We start from the raw sequence: 9234 nt of genomic DNA, 5'->3' as shown, positions 1-9234 counted from the left end.
ACCATCCATCGCCCTGACTCCACCATTGTAGTCGCTGTGGCACAGGGAGGCTTTTCCCCACCTCTATTGGATGCCTAAGCCATTGTGGGAGCTCACTGGTGAGCACGTCGCCAGTAGGAGCGCGCCGTGGAAGAAACAGAGGAGATGGGGCAAGGTGAGCAACGCAGCCCTGCACCCGATGCACATGAGCCGAGCTAAGGAGAAATGAAGATGGGCTTGGTCCACCATGAACCCTACCTTAGGACCATGGACTAGGAGCGCTGGTCCACCATGAGCCACACGATGTGAGCCGTGCTATGGACGAAGCCTAATAAGAGCCCACGGCCATGACGTGGCTACGCCATAGCACGCCACAGTGTTCGGCCCGGCCCGGCCCACACCAGGCCCGACCCGAGCCCACCAAGGCCTGTTTGAGACTCGGCACGTATTGACCATTGACCTGGCCCCATGTGTCAGCAGTACAGACATGCTGGACCCACACGTCAGATGCTGACGTCGTGATGACGTCACGAGGGACCCACATGTCTGTGACCCAAGGGCCCCTAGACCCACCTGTCAGCTCAGAACCGAGATGATGACATCATGCGGACAGTCAGCATGCCACGTTGACTAGTGACACCGTGACACGTGTCAGCCCAGGATTAATTCAGCCTTTATTCAATTTTAGAAAGGATTTAAACTTCAGAAATTCATAACTAATTCATATGACCTCGAAAAAATATGAGACCAGGACCAAAATTCATCTAAAATCAAGCTCTACGCAATGAACTCATGTTTGAGTGCATTTGACTCTTTTGAATTTTCATTGCTTCTTTGTGCTACTCCATAGACATCACTAACGCGACTATAATGCAAACGTTGCAGACTCGGAGGAGAACCTGACAGACGAGGACTGTGAGTACCATGAGGAGTACAGAGATGACTACACTCAAGGTGCCACATCCCACCCAATCTCGTAGCACCTATTACGCATGGCTAATATAGAACTGCTATCGCTTTACTTTACTGCTACAAATATATTATGTTAGGACTTGCATGGTAGTATGCTTGCTTGAAAGCCTTTACCTTGACGCAACCTTACCCCTGCATACCCTGCTATTAGGCTAGACACATGCTTACTGCTATATATTTCATTACTTATACTTCTACTACGCTTATACTACATGCGTGGTGGAAACTGGTGTTACCTAGACTATGGGGAGAGTGCTGCATGTGTGACTTGGGTGTGTGGAGGGTGAGGGTTGTGTCGACCAAGTTGGACTATACGATGAGCCTGGGGCAAGTCTTGCCATGGGGTGCTACCTGGGCACCCCTGGAATGGATACCTAGTGGTGGGTAAAATGGTATATGAGGTGGACCTAGGTGTGAACCTGTGACGAGTGGAGCCTGGGATGGAGGTGCTGTGGTGGCACGGTAAATGGAAACCCTAATGGAGACATTCTGGCTTGGTCACCCCTAAGGACTTACTAGTACTCAGATTCACCAGGAAGCCTTACGTACCACTCACCCTATATGGTGCGGGACGGCTAGGACTACTTGGTAGGATATTGCCACTACTGCTAGGTTGATAGCGGACAGTGTAAGGAGGTACAGGGCGCGGAGGATTTCCCCCACACCCTTCCGAGACTTCATGGAGACCTTGTGGACCTAGCTCATGACTCATAGTTTTAGCCACCCCAGACTTGACTTGGGGTGAACCAGGGCTGAATGGTAGAGTGGCATTATCCTACGCTAGCAAGCAGCCGGAATCAGCCTAGTTGATGATGCTCAGCGAGGAAGGCAGATCTTGTGGTTATGTAAAACCTCTGCAGAGTGTATGGTTGATCGATCGATACATATGCCGACTCGTCGGCTATGGACCTTTCCTAGGTTTCGCTTAAACTAGATAGTGAGATGAGTCCTTCTCTTCTTCCCTCGTGAGAGAGTGTCGGTCGTAACCAGGGGCTACGAGCCTTGAGATAGTGCCGAGAGGGAGTTGGACTGTCGACTGAGCGATGGTATGGTATGGTATGGTGATGGTATGGAGATGGTGGTATGTCGATCCTAGGATCGAAAACCTGGCTCAGGAAATGGAATGGAGTGGAATGTGTGTGGGAATGGTGTTAAAACTTGACAAACTATTACTATTTACTTGATATGCTATTGCATAGGAAACCCCAGCCTTATAGGTTTACTTTGCTTATACCCAACTTGCATCCAATATCCACAAAGCAATGCTCATAAGGGTTGGGAGTGGCCAGTACAAATCGTACTGATAAATTTTGGCACACAGGTTCTGCTGAGGAGTATAGTTCCAAGGAGTTTGACGGATGAGGGGTTCGTGCCTACGCTCGAGTTTGGCGATCTTATCTTCAAGCTATTCTGAATGAATGCTACTTTTGATTCCACCAATGCGGCGATGTAATAAATTATGTAATTCCGCACTATTTGTACTCTGATATTATTGTTGTATGGATGTGATATTCGACTAGAATTTGGGTAATATGATCTACAATGATCTTATTATACTTCGACGCTGTGGATTTCCCTTCGTGGAAATTGGGGTCGTTTCAGTTGGTATCAGAGCCATACTTGACCTTAGGACAAAACTCTTAGAAATGGACGATAGAATAGGACGTGGACAGCCCTTCTTTCGGTTATATACCAACCCTGCATTTACTTTTATGCAAGGCTTATCTATTATTGACCTGCTAACACCTGTCCCCTTGAAACATGCAGATGGCAACAAACGTCGACTGGCCGCCACTAGGACCGCTACCTCTGGACCATGCCAAGCTTACCTTTGACCTATGTGAGCTCAGGGGTTTTGCACAGACCCTCTACCAAGTTCTCGTCACGTTAGGTGTCCCCGACGAGCTTGTCAAGGTCACCTGCACCGGGAAGCTAGCTAAGGAAGGAGGAATCAAAGGACCGATTGTTACCTCAGTGAAGTTCCTAGCTAGCACTACCTTACCTTCTGTCCTAGCTTTCACCGAGTTGACTATAGAGGACACAGTCGAGGAGGGACTGCGAGCTATCTCACACAAGGCACTTTGCAAAGTGATGAGGGACCACTACGAGCACCTGAAAGACGACAGAGTTCTGTCTACTTCCCTAGGCCCTCGATCTCAGCCTTACCCCTAGTGAGCAGAGTTTCACAGCAGGTAGAGTTATCCTTGCCGAGGAGGATAGATGCCTTCGTGTCTCAGCTTTTCACCTAATGGAGCAGGATAGGTACGTGACCCAGTTGGAGCAGAGGAGACGTCAGGACCAGGCCCTTTAGTGGGAGTACCAGGAGCGAGACTCATAGGGAGCACAGGAGTGAGCTAGTCTACTAGAGACAGTTGCCAAGCTGTAGGACGAGCTCAACCGTCGTGAGGAGGACCACAGAGCCAAGGTCATTGACTTACAGGACAAAGCAGCTGACCTAGGCGATAGGAACTGCTACCTCGATAGCAAGGTCTTGGAGTTGTAGAGTGAGTTGGATGACAAGAAGGCTGAGTTCAACCATAGAGGAGACAGAGGAGATCCAAGGGGATTGATATGCTAAAGATCCAATCTCGGAACAAGACCCTGACTCAGGAGCTAGAGGAGTTTAGGAAGAAGGCCGTTCGCAACTAGGGTCACCTGATCGAGGCACTTAGGTAGACCAAGTACCTATAGGACAAGTGTGAGAGGACTTGGTAGGCTTGGCAGAAGTCTGACAGGAAGCGCCTTAGGGAGATGAAGGGTATGTGGGATCAGCTACCCAAGGAGGTTCATAGCAAGATGAAGCCTAGGATAGAGGAGTTTGAGTTAGCCCCAACTCGCCTCAACCTAGATGCCTACCCTACCCTACCCGGAGCCAAGCCTACTGAGGAGCTCACCGAGGCCTTGAAGTACATGTCCCGACTTCACAAGTCTGATGAGGAGATCGAGATCGAGAATAGTCGTATCCCAGCTACGATGTACTGAGTTAGAGTAGATGACCCTGCGTGGTCATGAGTCATGTTAGTAGCTTCCGTAAGTTGTACCCCATGATGTACCCCTTATGAGATGTATTAGGAGACACTATGAGTAGAACGATTCTCGCATGTCTTCAAGTGTAGCTACTGGAGATGATGCTATGTAATAAAAACCATGTAATGAATGTTTTGGATCTTATTACATCTTTATGAATCTTATTGCTTCTTTTGTAATGAGTGTTGGATAGCATAAATGTTTTTCTTTAAATCATCAAAATCATGTAATCATATTGAATTATAAACACTTATGGCACAAGCACTAAACTCTCTATGATCCGTGTTGTAGATGCCGAACCACCGTTCTAATTGCCTAATGAATCGAGGACGTGCACCCACCCTAAACCAGTTGAACCCAATGGGGGACGTGGTGGCAACAACCGTGGTCGTGGCCATGGCCGTGGACGTGGGGGGATACCTTTCCACCTAGAGAATACTCTGCCGCCTGAGGAGAACATTCCTCCACCACCACCGCCTGAACCTAGCAGAAGTGATGGAACAACAGACCTAGCTTCTTGCAGCTCTTGTTGAAGGAGCAAACCGTCGCCAGGGGGTCAGTAGAACGACTTCCAAAGGAAGCTAGAGGGATTTCTGAAGCTAAGGCCACCTACCTATGATGGCACCGACCCTGACCCGCTTGTAGCCGATGATTGGCTCAAGGAAATGGAGAAGAAGCTTGACCTCACTACTTTCATCGATGATGAGTGTGTTGGAGCTACCACACACCAGCTCATGGGTGCAGCACGCGCCTGGTGGGACAGTTTCAGTGACTGCCCATGAGGACCCTGCCCACATCTCATGGGATGAGTTTGCTAAAGCATTCATGGAGTATCATATTCCCAAGGGTATCATGGAGGCCAAAGCCAAGGAGTTCCGCAACATCAAGATGGGAAAGGACAAGGTGACTGAGTACACTACTCGTTTCACCAACCTTCTACGCTATGCACCTTCTTATGTTGTGAACTCTGAGAAGGAGAAACTGTACTATTACTACAAGGGACTTAACCCGCACATCAAGCTGAAGTTTGGCGGTATTGAGAGCAACACATTGCATGCTCTAGTGGATCGCTGCATCTAGATTGAGAAGGACCATGCTGAAGCTGGAGAAGAGTACAGGGATAGGAAACATAAGCCTGAGGAGTCTCTCCGTGGTCAGTGATCACAAGAGGTTCCGCAGAGATGCACCATCTAGGGAACGCTCTCGCCATAATAGGGATGACAACCCTAGATTGAGTAGGGGAAGTGGAGCCTACACCACCAAATACTCCCGCCCTGCTCAGGATCATTACACCCTAGGACCGTTATGCTTAGGACCGCAATAGTCAGGATCGTTTCAACCATCCCCGCACAGCGAATGAACACCCAGCATAGAACTGCTCCTCACCAAGCACTGGAAACTGGAAGGCACCCGCATCAACCCCTATAGGTGGTACGCCTTTCACCTGCTTTGCTTGTGGCCAACCAGGTCACAAAGCCACTGAGTGCCCTCAGAACTCAGCTGCACAGAAGTCTCAGTTCAAGGGATCAGCTACTCGTGGACAGTCTCAACCATCTGGACGCCGAGGAAGCACAAGCTGCCCCTGACGTTGTGTATGGTATGTTTTTAGTTAATGGCAATACTACATCAGTTCTATTTGACTCTAGAGCAACTTGTTCTTACATATCATCCAAGTTTGCACGAGATCATGACCTATCTGTAACCCCACATGAAGAGCCTATCATCACCAGCTCACCTTTAGGAGACCTAAAGTGCACCCACATCTGTAAGGGAGTGAGTCTTACCATTGAGGGTCTTATCTTTAGAGCCGACCTAACCCTGCTACCTTCCACTAACCTAGATGTCATCTTAGGTATGGATTGGTTAACCATTCACCAAGGTATCATATCATGTTCACCTAGATATGTCCAAGTGACCCACCCATCAGGCCAAGTCGTTAGATGTGAACCCTAGTCTAGAAAGTCCACCTCTATCCTATGTGCCCTTAAAGCAAGTTTAGAATCACAAAAAGAGGAGAAGACAGTTCAAGATGTGCCAGTAGTCAGAGACTATCCCAATGTATTCCCTGAAGAATTACCGGGTATGCCACCAAACCATGATGTAGAGTTCATCATTGATCTATTACCAGGAAAGGGACCCATTGCCAAGAGACCCTATCGCATGTCAGTTGATGAACTGGCTGAGCTCAAGAAACAGCTTGATGAGCTCAAGAAGAAGGATGGCTCAATGAGAATGTGCATTCATTACCAGAACTTGAATGCAGTTACCATCAAGAACAAGTACCCCCTTCCAAGGATTGATGATTTACTTGATCAGCTTAGAGGTGCCAAGTATTTCTCCAAGATTGATCTTAGATCTGGCTATCATTAGATGAAGATTCGAGAGGGTGACATCCCGAAGACAGCTTTTGTGACTAGGTATGGTCAGTTTGAGTTCACTATGGTGTCCTTTGGACTCATGAATGCTCCCGCATACTTCATGAACATGATGAATAAGGTTTCCATGGATGAACTGGATAAGTTCGTGGTGGTATTCATTGATGACATCCTTGTCTATTCAACCACCGCTGAAGAACATGAACATCATCTGACAACCGTGCTTGAGAAACTAGCCCAACATCAGCTATATGCAAAGTTTAGTAAATGTGAGTTTTGGCTACAGAAAGTTGCCTTCTTAGGCCACGTACTATCAGCTGAGGGTGTCGCAGTTGATCTAGCCAAGATTGAAGCTATGAAAGAATGGGATCAGCCCCGCAATGTGATAGAAGTCAGAAGTTTCTTGGGATTGGCTGGATATTATCACTGATTCATTGAGAACTTCTCCAAGATAGCCCAGTCCAATGAACCAACCTTCTGAAGAAGACTAAGTAGTTTGAATGGACACCCGCGTGTGAGCAAACCTTCTAGGAACTGAAACTAAAGCTTACCACAACTCCTGTGCTATCATTGCCTGATATCAGCAAAGATTTCGTAGTCTATTGTGATGCATCTCGTAAAGGACTCAGTTGTGTGTTGATGCAAGATGGAAGAGTGATAGCCTATGCTTCTCGACAGTTGAAAGAACACGAGAACCATTACCCTACTCATGATCTTGAGTTAGCAGCAGTTGTGCATGCTTTGAAGATCTGGAGACACTACTTGATAGGCAACAAGTGCGATATCTACACCGATCACCAGAGCTTAAAGTACTTTTTCACTCAAGAAGATTTGAATATGAGGCAACGTCGATGGCTAGAGTTGATCAAGGACTATGATCTGGAAATTCACTATCATCTGAGGAAAGCTAATGTAGTCACAGATGCTCTTAGTCGCAAGAGTCACTATCACACCTTGATCATTGAATCAGTACCACCTGAGCTCAAGGGAGAGATTGATGATTTCCAACTAGAGATACTACCGCATGGCTTGCTGAATGAGCTCCGCATACAGTATGATCTCATAGATCGCATCCGTCAAGCTCAGAAAAATTGTGAAGAGATCGAATATCTCCAGTGGTCTGATGAAACTAGGCTACAAGACCAACCACCATGAAGATGAACAAGGAACCATTCAGTTCAAGGACAGAATCTGTGTACCTTCTGATCCAGCCTTACGAGAGGAAATTCTATCATAAGCCCATGATTCTAAGTATTGTATTCACCCTGGAGGTTCAAAGATGTATCAAGACCTAAAGAAACACTTCTGGTGGAAAAGCATGAAGACAGACATTGCAGGACTTGTGGCACGTTGTGACACCTACAATAGAGTCAAGGCTGAACATCAAAGGCCTATAGGATTGCTAAAGCCTCTTGATGTACCGGAGTGGGAATGGGAGAACATATCCATGGATTTCATAGTTGGATTGCCCCGTTCACAGAAAGGCAATGATTCCATCTGGGTGATTGTTGATCGCTTGACCAAGATTGCTCACTTTGTACCAGTAAAGACCAAGACCAACACCGAGAAATTAGCGGATCTATATGTTGAGCATATTCTTAGACTGCATGGAGCTCCCTCTAGTATTGTATCTGATCGTGGTCCTCAATTTGTGTCCCAATTCTAGGAAGCTCTGCACAAGTCTATTGGAACCAAACTTGATTTTAGTACCGCTTACCACCCATAGATAGATGGATAGACAGAACGAGCAAATCAGATCTTAGAAGACATGCTTCACGCTAGTGTACTGAATTATGGCTCTGATTGGGAGAAATGCCTACCTTATGTAGAGTTCTCTTACAATAACAGCTACCAAGCTAGTATCAAGATGTCGCCATTTGAAGCTCTATATGGCAGACCTTGTAAGACACCTTTGATGTGGTCCCAACTGGGGGAAAGATCATTCTTTGACTCTGCTAAGATTCAAGATGCAAAAGGAGTTGCACAAGTGAAGGAGAATTTGAGAATTGCTCGAAGTCGATACAAGAGCTATGCTGACAAAACAAGAAGAGAACTAGAGTTCAATGTGGGGGACTTCAGTCTATCTCAAGGTATCCCCGCTACGTGGAACGGTCAGATTCCATGTGAAAGGCAAGCTTGCCCCTAGATTTGTTGGCCCATACAAGATTTGCAAGAGAATTGGAAAGCTCACCTACAAACTTGAGTTACCTAAGGAATTGACGGGTGTACATCCCGTATTTCATGTATCCCAGCTACACAAATGTTTAAGAGTACCCGATGAAGCAGTCCCAACTGGTGCACTTGACATTCAAGACACACTCGAGTATAAAGAACATCCTATCAGAATTCTAGGCAGAGATACCAAAGAGACCCAAAGCAAGACTATTCCTTTGTGCAAGGTTCAATGGAGTAATCATACTGAGAGAGAAGCAACATGGGAAAAAGAGTCTGACCTCCAGCTACAATATCCCTACCTCTTCGAAGAGTACGTTATGCTTTAATCTCGGGGACGAGATTCTGTTAAGGGGGTAGGACTGTAACAACCCAAAAATCCACACACTGAAAATACCAACTATAAAATTTTTCTTAGAACAACCATGTGATGATGAGTGTCATGCATAGTAACCCAACCTAAGAGATGCATTAGGTCTAACCCCAACCCTAGTTAACACATAAGCATGGCATGTCATTAGTTAATTATGATTATTTAAAATCTAACTAATAAAGTGATGCATACATTGATTATTCAAAATGTGATTTGGATTTTCATTTGAGTTATGATATGCTTAACAACTCCAATAAATTAGGTACACCAATTTGGAATTCAAATTCTAGAACCAAATTTGAATTCAAACAAAAGAGATGAAATGAAAAACAGAAA

Source organism: Miscanthus floridulus, chromosome 15 (assembly GCF_019320115.1).
Source record: "Miscanthus floridulus cultivar M001 chromosome 15, ASM1932011v1, whole genome shotgun sequence".
Lineage (NCBI taxonomy): Eukaryota > Viridiplantae > Streptophyta > Magnoliopsida > Poales > Poaceae > Miscanthus > Miscanthus floridulus.
Note: the sequence above shows the minus strand (reverse complement) of the source record.